At 42.0% G+C, this 17562-nt stretch overlaps 1 protein-coding gene across 1 annotated transcript in view; it reads right to left on the minus strand.

Annotated features, from left to right (window-relative positions):
• BRAF (B-Raf proto-oncogene, serine/threonine kinase) overlaps window positions 1–17562 on the minus strand; it is a 1627514-nt gene that overhangs the window by 708440 nt on the left and 901512 nt on the right. The gene's annotated exons all lie outside the window — the stretch shown is intronic.

A 17562-nucleotide genomic window follows, 5' to 3' on the forward strand; every position in this document is an offset into this window, starting at 1 on the left:
TACAAAAGGTCTGCACTTACCACTAATCATTGATGGCATACATGTTAGTGGAGTACCCTGCTGTGTTTCACACACAATGCATTAAGACACGCACCACTGCTGAACCTCTTACAGGAACACTAGATATGCATTCTAAAAAAATACTGCCACCAGAACTTTGTCATCAGCTTTAATGTATGACATTAGACTTTGCCAGTAAATTTGTGTAGCTTTAAAACTGTTAATTTTGCTTTGTAGTTTGATAACTGCTTATGTTAAAATATTCTGACACATTCTAGTACTTCTTTTTGTTAATTGTGTTTGTAAGGGGAGTCTGATACAACCCTTAAACCCCCACTCACCACCTAAAAATACAGGTTGTTTTTCTTTTTGGGAGAGGGTAATAGGTGACAGAACCTCCTTACAAATGAACCCACCAAAACAATCTTCTTTTCTCTGTGTAAACAAAAATGTAGGCAAAAGTATTCACCTCTTACCACAAAGCCTCAGTGCAGCTCCAATGACAGTACTGTATGGAAACTGCAGACAACTTTACATCTTGCTTACTGACATCGTGGTATTCTGGACGCGTAGTCACAGAAAGCCCAATGTTTCATGTAATCTCCTTGTCATCCAGTCAGTAGTAAACAGCCAAACCACTATACAGCCCTGGTGGAGAGCTACAGGAAAGACAAGGCTCTAAAACAGTAGTCACCAATCACACAACTCAGCCATCATACTTAGTATAAAGTAATTACATCACTGTCCCATCAAAATGCTGATCTACTTCTGCGCACAGGCCTAACATGGTTGAATATGTACCCATGTGGGAGATCCCTGCAACAAAACACATCAGTAAACAGCATGGATTAATAAAGAGGATGGAAGGACAGCTGACACAATGAAGATAGGGACACTTTAATCACCTACTGTTTTAGTGATTATCCTCACACACAACTGCACTATGATACATCATTGCCACAGTCTTCCTGGGCATACCTTTTAAGTGTACAGAATTTCAAAGAATGTTCTAATTTTTGCCTCATATTTTTGGTCTGTTGCTTATAAAAGTTATGGCTTTCTGGTAAGTTGAAGAACACTGCAGTCACTAACTAATGGCAGGCATTTAAGTTTCAGATTTCATAACCTCCAGAAAATGCATGTTAATGCAAAAATTATTATTCTAGCAATTTTACATGTTTATAAGAGCAATATTTAAAGTCTGTCCCTAATTTTAGGTCTTTGCCCCCCACACTACTTTCGGCATTGTCCAGATTTCATGCATTAAGAGGACTAGAAGCATGAAAGCTCCAAGTCCAAATTTTTAGTCATGTCCTCAACTGCACAGCTCGGACACCTATTATGAAACTACATCTAGTTTTGGAAATTACATCCAGCTTGCAGTGGTTGGTACATGTATGAACAAAGGACCAGCTGGCAATCTTACAAATTGCTACAGAACTGACTCCTCTGAAAAATGAAGCATCTTCTACTGCTGGCCTGCTGGAATTTATTTTGTCCACCCCCACTTCATACCTTCCAGTTCAATCACAGTGTCCCTATCCACCTCAATCTGCCAGCTCATCCTTCCACTCCTGGACTAACTGATTCTGGGAGGGGGATAAACTTGGAACTTAAGGGCATCCTGGGGTTCTTGCAAGCAAATGCTTCTGAGAGGGAAAAGGATCTACTCTCATTTTGTCCTCCCCTTACGCTCAACTCATAATGTCATCTGAAGGTTACCCCCCCCCCATGGACCACATACCCTTACCAGTGAGCACCTTAGATGAATGTCCCTCTTCTACCAGGACAGGTATGCCCATCCCTCCTTGCCAGATTCAAATGCTTGAGCTGCTCACAGAACCCAGATCACCTGGGCCATAGTTAGTCCTTTATCCTTCTACGCTATAGCAGTAGCCGACCTAGAGCAATATGCTTTAATAATTCCTTGAAGACTATAGATTTGTGACAAAACCCAATGCAAGCAAATATCCAGTTAAAACAATATGGTCCCCCTCCCTCTCCCACCAAGCTCATCTGACCTGTTAGCTGCAAAAGAACTAAAAAGATGCCCGAATTTACAGAATGATACCAATCTCAGAGTGCCTTTATTGCAAACTGACATTACTGAAAACCACTTTCCTTTTATGGAGCTGCGCACCCTCTCCAGCTTCACTAACTCTGTGGTTAGACAACAGCAAGGAAAATGATAACTTCAATGATCACTAAAAGTGGTTTTCAGCGATGCTGAGATGTAATGATTGCATTTAGTAAAACTGCCAACAGAAAACTGACTACACCAGACTAAAGGAGAGGAGCTAAACGTTTATCTACACCTGAGAGATGCAAAGCTTTTAAATTAAGACTTACAGACAGTGTTAGCTCCCACACTTGTAAAGCAAATTTGCAAAAGAGATATAACCTTGAGCTATTTTATGTACCCCATGACCACTGAAGTATTCATGTTTACCAGCAGCTGTAACACAACATTTTGAATGGTTTTACTACCAGAAGTTCTGCTAACATTTCTTTCAGGCCTACATGCAACCTTTGCTGGAAAGGAGACATGTTTCCCTGAACCTTTGGATGCCAAAAGAACACACCTGACTGGGATTTGGACTCATCTGTTACCAGACGTGTTAAGTGGCTAATACAACATATATGATTTGCCAAGCTTCAGCTGTACTGTTTGTAACTAGCAGTTAGGCTTTTCCATTAACGACAGAATCTGAGAAACAGATGCAATAGAGATGCCATCCAATGCCACAAACTGTGTAAGGTAATATCTCCTCCGCAACTCAGCACTAAGTACCATAACAACATTTGCTGACATATGGTCATCACTAGGAACACTCCCCAGGGACAACATGGTTTAAAATGCTGGCTAATGAAGCAAAGCCAGCATTTTGAAAATTCTGTCAGGATACATTCTGCATACTGCTGCTACAAGCCAATACTGGTCTCAGAAAAAATGTCTTTCACTTCATGGAATCCAATTAGATTTCTTTTAGTTTACAGTAGAGGTAATGGTTGCAAAACTGATACCAGTAATGCTACTACAACTGGTTCTAGGAAGTCTGACTTGTCCAGGTAAGGGCAAAAGTGAACACCCATTTCCATGCATATCTCTGTGGCTATGATCAGGCACTTCCAGAAAAATCCTGGACATTACCTGAGATGAAAATTAATCTACAAATCTTCCTATCTCCAACCTCAGTACTCTCCTATGAGGACGAAAGATTGGCTCGTCAATATGCATCATTCAGAGAAGCTGCAGATATAGTATCCACATGTCATGAATCAAAAAGCAGAAGGAATTACTTAAGAGGACATTCCAAACATTTACATGCTTAAAGAAATACCCCCAAATTTTCTCAAAGCTCATCTGTATTTTTTATTTGGGGGCAGCAAGGAAATGCTCGAGTAAAACTCTTTAAACTGAGAATGTACAGCTACTTTCTCTTTCAGAATCTTTACAGGATGCTAAATGACCCCCCACAAACACAACATTTTTTACTTCAGCACAGCAGCTTTGGCAAAAATGGAAATGGGTACAGTCAGCTGAGGAAAGTACAGTTGTGTACACTTACCATAAATGTAGATGTTCGAGTGTATTCACTGTTGCAGTCATCACATTTGGGTTATCTGCTTGCAGTAGCCCTCACTCGGCCTGATTATCAAAGTCTTGGGTCCTGCGCTGGTTGCTGTCTCATCTTCCATGACGTCAGGTAGTCATAGGTATAAAGCATGCAGCTGACGCTATTACATCAGATTTTCTTGCCCCAGATGTCAGGTGCCTCCCTAATGGGAAGCAATTAAATATATATATATATATATATATATATATATATATATATATATATATATATATATATACATACACACACACATATACATACACACACACACACACACACACACACACACAAGGATACACCTCCAACAAAAAAGCAAATACACCAAAAAGCTTTAAATCATAGTAAAAAGGAATAGAGGTATAGCCAAAAGAAGTCAGGGGGCTGGAGGGAGGGTTACCAGGACTGCAACAGTGAATACACTCGAACATCTACATTTATGTTAAGTGTACACAACTGTACTATGTTCTTCGTGTTTCAATGTTGCAGTCATCACATTTGGGTAGATTCCCAAAGCTAAGGATGGGAGGAGGAAATTAGATAGCATTAGGACCAGCTATAAGGCCCTGCAAGACTGCAGTGGCAAAGCCAACTCTGGATTAAGAGAAAATTGGCAAACGGTAATATATATATATATATATATATATATATATATATATATATATATATATATATATATATATATATATATATATATATATACATACACACACACATACATCTATACATCTATATATATATATATATATATATATATATATATACACACACATATATATATATATATATATATATATATATATATATATACATATACATATGTATCGATATATACACACATATATATATATATAAACAGTAGGGAAGGGGTAGGAAAGTGTGGGAAACAGAGACCAAAAAAGCTCTTTTTATGAAACAGCCCTAAGACCGAAAGAAAGTAGGTACTATGAAGGATAACCACTAGCAAATTTAACTAGATAAACTGCAAAATAGTCACTCACTGACCAAAAGACAGCCCCGAAGAGCTCAGAGTGTGAGAACCTGATGCTTAGCTAATAGCAGTAAACAAGATTTGAGGGATTAGGAGGAGAGCAGCATCATGGGTGGGTGAGGAGCTCAGATGTTGGCACCTTCAGCTTTGGTATGCGGCCAAGTCAGATCCGATACTGGGATCCGAAACCCATAGGTTGAAGAGCAAATTGAAGGCAACATCATCAGATTTTACATTTCACAAGAACATGTGCATTTAATTGAAGGTCTTGATATGTACCCAATAACTATTTCAGATCACACTCCAATAATAACTAAAATAAAAACACAGAATAATGAAATAAAAATGAGACACTGGCGCTTTCCCACCTATCTGTTGAAAAGACAGGAATTTAAGGAATGGGTAGTGGAGATTATGAGAGGATAGAAAGTTCTTCTGAAAACATAGTTGGAGAGTAGGATAAAATTAAGGTGGACTTTAAAAATAGAGTGAAAATAAAAGAAAGGAAGCTATGGTTAAGAAGTAAAAGGAATTATTTAGAGGGACTGACAAATGTTAAATTATTGCATAATAGGGGGAATCTCACAGAACAAGAAAAGGATCAACTGTCATTTGAGTCTTGTAATTAATTTCCCTAAAGGCTAGAGTAGCAGAGATGTCAACCTTTTTCCCACATCTATACACAGCCCTACTATCTTTTTGAGTATACAGGGCATTAGCACTGGGCAGGAGGTTAAAGGTACTGCAAAAAGGTATGCAACTAGGTTCTTGTACTGATATTTAAGGTCATGAGGGAATTTGTAAAACCTGTGTGGTCTCCTCGGAGCAGGTGGTTGAGAATAAAGAGCAGAAGATGTGGACCGAAAGACGACCTGGAAAGCTGGGGACTGGGGAAAAGCCAGGGGTATCCATCTCCAAGATGGTGCAATGCCTCACCTGAACACCAGAGATCTGTGTGGACTGCCAATCAAAGAGTTTCAACATGTTCTGTATAGTCTCTCAAAGAAGGCTTCCTCAATAAGGGAATCGGGTGAGAGGAAGTTCTCTTAGCTGGAAGAGATGTGCTCTGGAGAATGTAACTGAGAGGAATATCTCAGAGAATGGTCATTGTCCCAGTTCTGCTCCTCATCAGAGGAAGATAAAACCAAGGTAGGTTTTAGAGAAGCAGCTTGTGGCTGTGGAGACCTAAAGGAGGGAGCTTTCAAAGACATAATGGCTTACAACAACCCTTGTGAGAAATTCATCCACTCATCTCTAGCTGCTGAGGGGAGGCAACAAGCTTAATCTTCTGTTTTCTTCTTTTTAAGAGTGATGTCTGCCTGGAAGAGACACTGAGGTCTGGAACCATGTCTGACCTCTATTACAGAGCCCAGGATCTCTTCAACTAACTAAAATTTGAGGGACACTATGCGATCCTACTGAAGTGATGAGAGAGTTCCTTAGATGTGTTGGCAATCTGCAAGGCCTCAGGAGCCATACCGGTCCTTCAACTGGGTCTCGACAGCAAGCAACTGAGAAGAAGCCCGATGTACTGCAGATTCAGTAACTTCAGCGGTTACATTAGAGTCAGGAACACCAGACTGTGGATCCATTCGAGGGCTCTTAAGTTTTTTTCTTCGGCAGTAGAAGGACACTCAAGGATGTGGGGTCCGCTATCTTGGACTAGGCCAAGCATTTAAGACTCTGGTCTCAAGAAAGGTGTCGAGAGTAGGCACACTAGACCCAAGGGTTTCTGAAATGAATGACTGGCAGATGGATCAAGATTTGTGATCGTCTTCTGGGCCTAGTCAAAAAAAAAAAAAGACACTTGGTATACAAGTCCTTGTATGGTATCTTGCCTACTACACTCACTCACCACTGCTAGCTAACATCTACAACTTTAACAAAATATCGTAAGATAAAAGGAAAGTTCCCCAATGGGGCACATCAGAATAAATGAACCAAGTAAAAGTAATGACCAAACAACGAACAGTATGACAGAAATGTTTGTTTGGGCTGGATGGATTTACTAGTCTTTCTTTAATGTAGCAATGTTTCCAGTTTAGGTGAAAGCACAGAGCTCAGAACCATTTTATATACGTCCCATGCACACACAAATACATCTGCATACACACATACATAAACATACACATGCACTGCATCTTGTTTACACTGTATGACAACTAGTATCTTAATTAATATGAATACAGCCACCAGAACTACAAATTATGCACATTTTGTGCTAAGAGAACATTTTCTGTGTTCACTCACTTCATGACGTTTATCAAGTTTTCTTTCTGTGGAAAAACGGTTGCTGGAAGAATATAGTAAGTAATTTCAAACTTCACTGAAATATAAAAGCACTGAAGAAAAACTTGCAAATGAAGAGGTTTGCTCTTCAGATAGTTACAAGGATATGGCAATTAATATCCTTAACTAATAGTGCAACATTAACTTCTACTGGTTAAAGTAAAAGAGAAAATGTGTAAATGAAATGGTAGTGGAACATTAGGAAGGGATTTTTGTGTAACTTTGGGTTAGTTAAAAAGAAAATGGAATAACCTCTGGAAATCACTTTAAATACCCAGGTGTCCAAAGTGATGACCACCCAAGCTTCTGGCTGAATAGCTATGCTTCCCCTGACTGCCGCCAGAGTGTGGCAGTCAGGCAAACATTCAGGAACATGGAAAAGGCTTACCAGAGAAGGAGCATCTGAAGCCTTGGTTTTGTGAACTGTTGCTGCATGAATGGCAACCATTAAAGTTCACCCCTCTGCCATGGGGGCAGGGCACAATCACCTGGGGCTTCTTGCAAAAACAGCTGTGACGTACAGAACATTTTGCTGAGACCTCATTGATTCCTGGAAAATGTTCTTGGGGGCAGGGGGGAGAGGATCAGAAAAACAAGCTCACATGGCAGAAAGGGTTTTCTCATCTTATTCGCTCCTGAAGTCTCCATAACCTTGGGACCAAACAAGGTGGATCCACCAATGGGGGCATATTAAGGGAGGATGCATTACAGCACCCATGAAATTTCATAAACACATTAAAGTATGCCATCGAATTATGATGCAGGTGCCTGGTGTGCAGATCAAATCACTGGCTGTACTGGAGATCAGCCGCATGGCAACATTAGAAATTAAAAGCATGGTGGACAAGAGTTTCCATGGATTTAAGATGCCTCAGTAACTATGTCTTGTTGGAGAAACGTTAAGCGAGCCATTGAAATTCAATCCATAGAGGACAAGTATGGCTGAAGCATTAGTGAGCTTACTCAAGTGGCCCAATGCTGGGACTCCTTGTTCCGGGGTGGACCAACACGCACTATTCCAAAATATCTTTTTTGCAGTAGCATCTAGCATTAGACCCTTGGTCCAATGGGCTCTGTCCTTGGAGTGGCCAAAACCTCATTGGGCTTACATAAGATTAGCTCTATAGTTCTATGTTAGGCTCCCACCAAGCCCTCAGAGACATCAGATCAACAAGGGCATCCAGATGGGATTCTGCCCAACATGTGGATGGGCCTCCACAAAGGTGGAGAAGAGGATTAAATGGTCTATCACCCTCACTGTTATATCAATTCCAATAAATCAAAGGAGGCATCTTCATGGAGGGACTTTGGGGATCCTTCCCCTTCACCAGTCAGAGTGTCCGACAAGACATTTCTCAGGGAAAAATGGGAACTGTGGGAACAATACATACATGGGAGAAATGAGGCCTAAAAGGCAGCAGGACTTAAGTGTGCTATGTAATGTTTGAGTGAGAAAAACTGGGTAAGTTTATAAAGTCATGTATAATGTTTGCAACTGGGAGTGTGTCGGTATGGTTTGTGATGTAAAATGCTTGCAACTATGATTGTGCTGGTGTCGTTTATTTTCATTTACATAAATGTAAGACTGCCTATGTAGCAAGTAACGGTTTAATGAAGATGTTTCTTGTTAAAAAAACTAACTGAATAATTTATGTAACACTGCTTAGGTTATATGATATATAGCAACATATATATAAAGTATGTTTATGTTAATACAGTTTGATTACTTTTATATGAATGTAAACCTGCTTATGTTACAAGCGATAATTCAAAAAAGACTTTCCTCAGGGGAAAGTAACTGCTTCCTCTTACACAGGCTCTTTTTGTGTGCTTCCCATGGAGAATATGCTGGGTGGGACACAGTAGCCAAAGGTGATCCCCCTGGCCCAGGGCTGGTCAAAGCCAGTCACAGTGCAGGCTGTCACAAGGACCACTTAAGAGAAGCAAAAATGCAAGAAGGGGATCGGGATGAATCCAGCATTAATGTCAAAAATTTTGTCTTGAAGCCAAATGCTGATGCCGATGCCAAAGTCGGATGGATGGAAACAGAGTCCCTTCGATCTTCTGATCTCAGTAAAGCTCTTGTTCCAACTGCCGACCAGGTCGGGTCCGATGTTAAAACTAAAGACAAGCTATCAACAGTAAGAGAGCTCTGGGGTGCAAACAGATCCGAAACTCCTAATCCTAAATGCTTAGGTCTAATTTCTCAGCACTGGAATGCCTGTGGAACAGACAGTATCAGAGTAGAAGACATCAAAGCAGATGTCACTGTCAAAGACACCCTGGCTTCCAGCACCAATATGAGGGAGATTCAGGTTAGGGCTGGATCTGAAATCAAAGGAGCCGAAGGGAATTCTGAAAGAAGAAAGGAAACTGTCAGAACAAAGTGAACAAATCAATAAGCGGACAGAACTGGCTGAGGGAAACTCTCAAACTTTGGAGCAGAGGAGGAGGGAATGATAATTCCACTGGGTATTTAATAAGGATCTCAGAGGCTGCTCCAAGACAACATTCTTCAAGTTCCTAGAAGATTTCGCAACCTAGCAGAAGCCATTGATGGAGGTTTTTCGGGTCCAGACACCAGAAATCCTGGTTTGAAAAGGGGAGCCTTGGACCCAAAATGGAGATGGTTTGGGGGAAGAATCAAATTGGTAACAGGATGTAAGGGGAGAAAAGTCCTACCTGGGACTGGTGCCACCAAAAGCTGAGGGCTTGGGATATCATGAGACAATGTACCTGTTGGATCTCAGGGAGGAACCGGAGTCAGATCTAAAGCTGAAGGACACTGGAGCTAAAGAGGTTAAGAATCCAAACAAAGAAATTAGTGGATCAACTGAAGGCCTTAGGGTCTTTCAACCCAGGGAAAATAATGGAGGGAAATCAACCCTCCACCTCTTCAACTCACTTTCCTCAAGTTTTAGCCTTTCTTCCTCCTCTTCTCTTTCACTGGTCTGTTTCTCCATTAAATTTTTTTATCAGCCTCCTTATCACTCTCAGTTTTTGTCTGGCTTCTGGCTAGGAGAACAGGAATGAGAAGATGGTAAGAGGGGCAGGAGAAGCAGGCAACAAGCTCCTTAAAGCCAGTTTGGCCCTCCTGTCTGCTAGAGTCCTAGCACCAAATGCTGAACAGGTCTGAGAGTCTTTTTCAAAGTGGGCAATACCTAAGCAATGATATTCCCCAGGATTTGCATGACACGTGTTAACTTATATCCATAACCCAGGCATCTAACAAGATATAAAAACTGCACTCAAACTATGAAAGAAATCCTATACAATGATCAAAACTATCCCCTTAACAATTAACTATGCAGAAAGAGATTATAAATAGAAATAAAAGCCAATTGATGAAGGAGAGAAAAATGGGTGTTAAAAACCATGAACAATAGTGGGAAAGAGACACAAAAAGACACTCTTAAATAATTAGAAGCATCTACGAGCTATGCAAAACTACAATAAGAAAGATGCTGTCGAGGGAGAGGTGAGTTCAATGCAGAAAACAGCACAATGGACAAACAAAATGATCAACTTACCTTGGAGCTTCAGGTAAATGATTCTGGTACCTGAAAGTGTCAACAAAAATCTGGGAAGAATTAGATCCACAGGACATTATGAGAGAGGAGGTAGCTTCAAAGGTGAAGGCTTTCATACAGCTGCTGTTAGACCCAATCAGATCTGAGGAACCCATAGGCTGAGACTGACAGAAAAATACTGGATCTCAAGAAAAGATTTAGTTATAGATTTACCTTCTGCTATGTAAGAAAAGCTATTTGAACTGAGGTATCCAAGTGGCACCCCAGGAAAACTATCTTACGAGAAGGAATCAATCAAGCAAACGGTCTCATAAAAGTTCCAACAGCAGCTCTGGCAGAGGCACTAGTTGAATCATGAGAACACCTCAAAGAATGGTTAATCACTCAAGACAGAAGCAATATGATCATAACAAGATAATTTTTCCCCAGACAAGAGAAAGAAGCCACAATGTTCTTAATTTTCAAGAGAGGCAATTACAAATGTTAACGTGCTTGACAAACAAGAATTCTAAAAATTAGGGTTGCAGGAAAATACACAATTTTCCCCAAATCTTTCAAAAGTATTCCCCATTCTTGTCAGAGGGGAATGGATTAGCATTTCTCAGATATTTAACAGCAGCTGGGTTTACCAAGGAAATCAATGTTGGGTCCGAGCTGGGGTTAGAAAACAAAAACTTTTAAGACTGACCATCTTTACACAATATCTGCTTTCTTAGGGCAAGCAGACTGGCTATCAGTCACGTTACAGGTTGTAATAAATAAATTATCCAAAGCTGGAAGTATAGCAGAATTGGAGTAGGTTCAGGAAATTCCAGTTGTTATAAAATATATTTCTTTAATGACAGGAGATCATTATGCTCCCAGTGAAACTGATTTATTTGGGATTTGGTTTCAGAAAAAGAAAATCCTTTCAAGGACTATTATAAGAAACACTCTCCTCAGAATCAGAAGCCTGAGAAGAGAAAACGTCCTCTCAATTTCCTCTTCAAATTCCTGAACATCCTCAGATAGAGAAGAACTCCTTTTTTCTTACTAGAAACACCGCAACTGGTAAGGTCAAAAGCCTGAACTAAGCCCAATAAATCACTCCTGTCCAAATTGACAGACAGTTGAAAACAAATGTCGAACATTTTGCTTCTTTTTCACAGACATTCCTAGAGAAGCAAACTTACTTTTGACCATCAGACAAAGCTTAGGGACAAGCACTTCAGTCTGGATAGGCAGCGAGATGCTCCCGGTTCCTTTTTCAGAGACCAATAAGTGTAGTTCTCCTTTGTCCATCAAGGGTACTTCAACAGTTACAGAGGATGTGTCTAACCCTCGGATACAGTAGTCCCTGGCTGAAGGGACTAAATCAGACAGAACCAAGGAAAAAGATGAAATAAACCAGAAAAGACCACAACAGAGTTGTTTGTGGCTCAGGCAATTGATTTGCCTGCTGAAAGGGCAAAGGCTAATTTTTTTTTTTTTTTTTTTACTTTAGTGGCTGGAAGAAGGAAAAATTGAGAAACTGGTAGGTCGTTCCAAGGGGAAAGCAGAAAAAGATGCTAAAATCCTGGTGAGCAGTAGTTAGTAAAACCGGTAACTATTAAAAACTTGACTGCTATACCAAACACACAGTGAAATATACTTACCCCGCCTCCCACAAATATAAATTAAAACATATTTTAGAAAGGAAAAAAGTTTTAACAACTTTTATCTTCAAAACTGAAAAGTAACGCTCTCAGTAAAAATTGAGCATCGCATGAGTGCCGAAAAAACACTTTCCAGCTTAAAAACAAGTTTTTCTTTCAGGAGGTTAGATTTTTGTCATAAAATAAGTAGATGTTTTTCCCATGAAGGGAACATATCTGCCCAGCAATGGAGAAAAGCTATACGAATGCCAATACTCAAAAACCCACAAGAGCGCTCTCTTCTGCAGCAGAAAAGCTCTAGAGGGCTTGATTCTGAAATTATTTTTTCTTCACCTCTGCTCAAGCTAGTAATGTCTCGTGCACATGGATGGGGCCCATTCCTCTCAAGGGCATCTCATTATGAAGACCGTTCCTCATACTGAGTCTTAAAAAGTCTATGTTTTTTTTGTGTTGGCTGCTGTCGCCTGTAATCTGACATCAGGTCGTCAGTGCTATAAAGTAAGGCAGCAGACATCATTACATCAGTTTTTCTTGCCCTAACCTATCAGAAGCACAAGGAAATAAGAAGTGGCCCTGGTGGCTAAAAGCCACCGTGGGAAGCTTATGTCCCCAATAGGGGAAGATACTATATGAGGGATGTAGGAAGGGAAACCAGGACTGCAATAGTGAATACACTCAAATATCTACATTTATGGTAAGTGTACACAACTGCACTATGTTCTTCGTGTTTCACTGTTGCAGTCAACACCTGTGGAAGGATTCCCAAAGCTGAGGAGAGGGGTGAAAGGATAGGTTAGAGTCCTCAGCATGGGTCAGCAGAATTGCAGAGGCTAACCCTGCCCTAGACTTAGAAAAAAGAGGCAAGTGGTAATGCTTTGTAAAGGTATGGACAGAGGTCCAGGTGGCAGCTTCCAAGATATCCCTGGTGGGGACTCCTCTGAGGAAGGCTGTGGAAGTGCAGGCTGCCCTAGTGGAATGGGTACGGATAGACCTGGGAGGGCTTCCCATGTAGTCTGTAGCAGAAATGGATACAGTGTGATATCCATTTGGAAATGGGCTTCCTCTCTGTCCCAAGGGCAAAGCTGACAAACAGTTGGTCTGTTTTTCTGACTGGCTTAGTATGGTCCACGTAGTATCAGAATTCTCTGTGCACATCTAATGAGTGCAGAATTCTTTCCCCCTTGTTTTGAGGGTTGGGAAAGAAGGTGGGAAAGGTGTACGACCTGGCTGAGGGTCACATCAGATACCATCTTGAGCATAAAGGAGGGGTTAGTCCTCAGGGAGACCCTGTCTGTATGGAAAATGATGAAGGGCTCAACAGCCATGAGAGCCTGAAGTTCTGATAGCCTACTGGCTGAGGTGATAGCTAGTAGGAAGGCCGACCCTACTGGCTGAGGTGATAGCTAGTAGGAAGGCGTCTTCCAGGAGGGGTATTTCAATTCTGTAGAAGCAGCAGGTTCGAAAGGAGGCAAGGTTTGTTTTTCTAGAACATAATTCAGGTCACAGTGTGGTGTGGGAAGTCTTCTGGGAGGTCTGATATTAGGAGCCCCTCTGAGGAATTGCTTAATTAAAGGATGAGAGAAGAGGGGTGGGTCTGAATAATAATGGACAGACATGGCTGAGGCAAGGATTTTAATAGAGGAGAAAGAGGCCACTACTGAGCAACTCGGCTAGGTAATCCAAGATAAGAGGGATGGAAGGTACTGATCCCTTTGGACTGATTCCAGGACCAGAATCTTTTCCATTTCCCTGTGTATAATTTTCTGGTGCTGGGCCTTCTCTGGCCTCTGTGATGATGTCTAGGACCCGTTTGCTTAACAGGGACTCCTTGTTAGCTTTTAAGGTAAAAGCCATGCTGAAAGATTGAGAGTCTGTAAGTTTGGGTGCTGTATCTTCCCCCTCACCGGGGTCAAGAGGTCTGAGATCAGGGGAAGCTGCTTGGGGGGCTGTAAGGTCAGGCTGCACAGTAAGGTGTACCAATGCTGTCTGGGCCAATCTGGAGCAATGAGGATGGCCTCTGGGCTCTCCTCCCTTATTCTGATCAGTACCTTGGGAATAAGGGGCAGAGGAGGGAATGCGTACACAAAGAGGAAGGAATGCGTACACAAAGAGGAAGTTCCAGGGGAAGGTCAAGGCATCGACCTTCCAAGCTAGGAGATGATACTCCCTGGTACAGAACTTATGCAGCTGCTGGTTAACATGCAAGGCAAAGAGATCCACTTCCGGAGTCCCCCACTCCTGAGTGATTTGCAGAAAGATTTCCCTGTGGAGCTGCCATTCGTGGGGGTCCAGTAAGTTTCTGCTTAGGTGGTCTGCCAGGGTGTTGTTGACCCCCGGTAGGTATTGGGCAATTAGGTGTACACCCATGGAGTTGGTTGTAAGCCAGAGGCCCATGGCTAACCTCCACAGGGGGTAAGATTGCCCCCCCCCCCATTTGCTGATATACTACATTACTGTGGTGTTGTCTGTTTTTATAAGGAGAATCCCTGGCCTGAGATGGGGTTTGAAGGATATCAGAGTCGTTTGTATTGCCATAATGTTTTTCTGATTGATGTGCAAGTGAAGTTGCTGGGCATCCCAAAGACCTTGAGTCCACCTGCCTGCTAGGTGAGCACCCCAAGCAATGTCTGAGCCATCGGTGATGGTCTGGCCTGAAGGGTGGAGGATGAAGGGAAGACCCTTGTTCCTGGCACAGGCCTCTGTCCACTAGAGATACTCGGCCGTTATACATGGGATTGGGGGAGAGAGGTCTCTAGGGACTGACCGTGCTGGCACCAAAGGTTCTCATGTGAAGCCTGGCCAGAGGAATGAGAAGGATGCAAGATGCCATGTATCCCAGGGCTTGTGGGAACTTCCTCACAGTGAGGTGACTTCTGGAAGCCAGCTGGGTAAAGTAAAGAGGGAGGAAACACTGCTTTTTTGGGGATAGGAAGGCCATTTGAGATGTTGTGTCTAGCACAGCTTGCAAGAAAATGATCTTCTTGGTGAGTTTTTTTTTTTTTTTATTTCTTCTCGTTGATGGTGAACCCTAGGGAAGTTGGGGGTGATTTGACAAAGAGAAGGTCCTGGAGCAGCTTTTCTTTGCACTCTGCCTGAATGAGGCAGTCATCCAGGTAAGGGTAAATCTGTATACTTCTCTATCTGCAGAATGCTATGGCCGAGGCCAAGCATTTGGTGAATACTCTGTGAGCAGTAGATAAGCCAAAAGGCAGCCAGAGAACTGAAAGTGTTGTGAGCCTGCTCTGAAGCGCATGAATATTCTGCATGATTCCCCGATGGGGACGTGGAGGTAGGCATCTTTTAGGTCTAGGGTCACTAGCCAGGCATTTTTTTTGTTAGCATAGGCAGCAGCTGCTGCAAAGTTAGCATTCTGAATCTGGGGACCACCAGGGAGGTGTTCAGAATGGATAGATCCAGGATGGCACACCAAGTGCCCTCTTTTATGAGAACAAGGAATAGTCTGGAATAAAAACCTTTGCCTGTTTGATCCGAGGGGACAGGTTCTACTGCCCCCTTGGATACAAGAGTTTGGACCAGTTTCAATGCCACTGCCCACTAGTTTGGAGACAAGTCTGGGTACCCTCTTGGAATTGGGAGTTGGCTGAAAGATAATTTGTATCCCTGAGAAATTATCTTTAAGACCCATTGGTCCTTTGTTACAGAAAGCCAATTGTCTTTGAAGAGGGAGAGCCTTCCTCTTAGTTTTTGATGAGTGAAGGGAGGGCAGAGGGGGGGAGGAGGAGAATGTGTTTGCCATAAAAGGTAGTTGGCTGATGGACGCCTTATCGGAATGCGAAGATGGAACACGAAAATAACTGTCTACAAAAAGAGCTCTACAGCGAATTGTTCTCGCATTAAAGAGGACACAGAACCAGCAATGGGGGATTTCGTGGTCTGGGCCTAAACAAGTGACACAGTAAGAATGGAAGTCTCGGTGTGGGATCTGCTTCCCACAAGTGAGACAATTAACTTTTTTGGACATCGGTTAGTGCAAGAAAAAAGGATCCCCAACGGGGTACTTAGCTTTAGATGCTTTCAGCTGAGATTCAACTTCTGGTAGCGACCAACCAGCAGTCATGTGATCTGCTTCTGCTACAGGCTCCATGGCAAGAAAGAATGATGTAATGACATCGGCTACCTTGCTTTATAGCACTGATGACCTGATGGCAGATGACGCAAAAAAAATTGACTCTGGTATTCGGGCCGGCCGAGGGGTACCACAGCAGGGATAACCCACAGGTGATGACTGCAACAGTGAAATACGAAGAAAAAGAAGTTATGTATTTACCATAACATTCCATCCGAGTTGTTGTTCTCGCCTTCATTATTACTGATTGGTTCGGAGCTAATCCTCGGCTCCGAGTCGGCCAATTTGCAAAGCTCGAGGTCTCCAACAGCTCGAGGCCAAAGCCCTATCCCCACAATGCATCTCTACTTTCCCCAGAGCTTGTTTGCTGCCAACCAGCATTAAACCTACCCCAGATTTCAAGGAAATCATACAGACAAGTAGTGAGAGGAAACTCATTAGGAGAAGCAAAACCAAGATAGAACCTCTCGAACTTCCAGACATTGGATGGTGGGTAGGTGTGTGTGTGTGTGTGGGGGGTCATAATAATGAAGGTGAGAAGAACAACTCACATGGAATGTTATGGTAAGTACATAACTTCTTTATGTGAAGCTGTTCAATCTCGCTTTCATTCTTACTGATGGGTAGCGTCCCCAGCACCACAATATTGGGTGGCTCACGGGAGTACCTATTTTAGGACAGTAGACCCAAATGAAGCTCTGTCCCTAGAGTCCTTGTCTACCTTGTAGTGAGATATAAAGTTATGTGGCTTTGACCAGGTGGCAGCTGCACAAACAGAATCAATAGGTAGCCTGGTCAAAAAGGCTACAGAAGTAGAAACCACTCTGGTAGAAAGAGCTTTGACTTTGTCATGTAATGCAATGCCTGCTTAAAGGTAAATAAAAGATATACAATCAGAAAACCATTTAGACACGGTAGATTTGAATAGCAGTGCACCTTTTCTTGAATTCGAGAAGGAGACAAACAGTTGATCAGCCCTTCTGTGTTCTTTTGTCCTGTCCAAGTAGAAACTACGTTGTCTATGGACGTCAAGTTTGTGAAGCATATATTCCAACTGATTTGAGTGATTGGGAAAGAAAACAGGTAATTCAATCGTTTGATTAAGTGTGAATTCAGAACAAATTTTTGATAAGAACGACAGATCCATTCTGAGGGAAACCCTATCTTTGCGAAATATCAAGTAAGGCTGCTTAATAGAAAGGGCTTGTAACTCCGAAATTCTGCATGCTGATGTAATGGCCACCAAGAAAATGGTCTTCCAAGAAAGATATTTCAGCTCACAAGAAGAGGCAGGTTCAAAGGGCAGGAGAATAATCTTGGACAGGACAAGGTTCAAATTCCATTGAGCAGTAGGAGATCTGATTGGTGGTTTTAAGTGTATCGTACCCTTCAAAAAAGTCTTAGCTAACTTGTTAGA

Source organism: Protopterus annectens, chromosome 11.part0, assembly GCF_019279795.1.
Source record: "Protopterus annectens isolate FY-2018-M chromosome 11.part0, PAN1.0, whole genome shotgun sequence".
Lineage (NCBI taxonomy): Eukaryota > Metazoa > Chordata > Ceratodontiformes > Protopteridae > Protopterus > Protopterus annectens.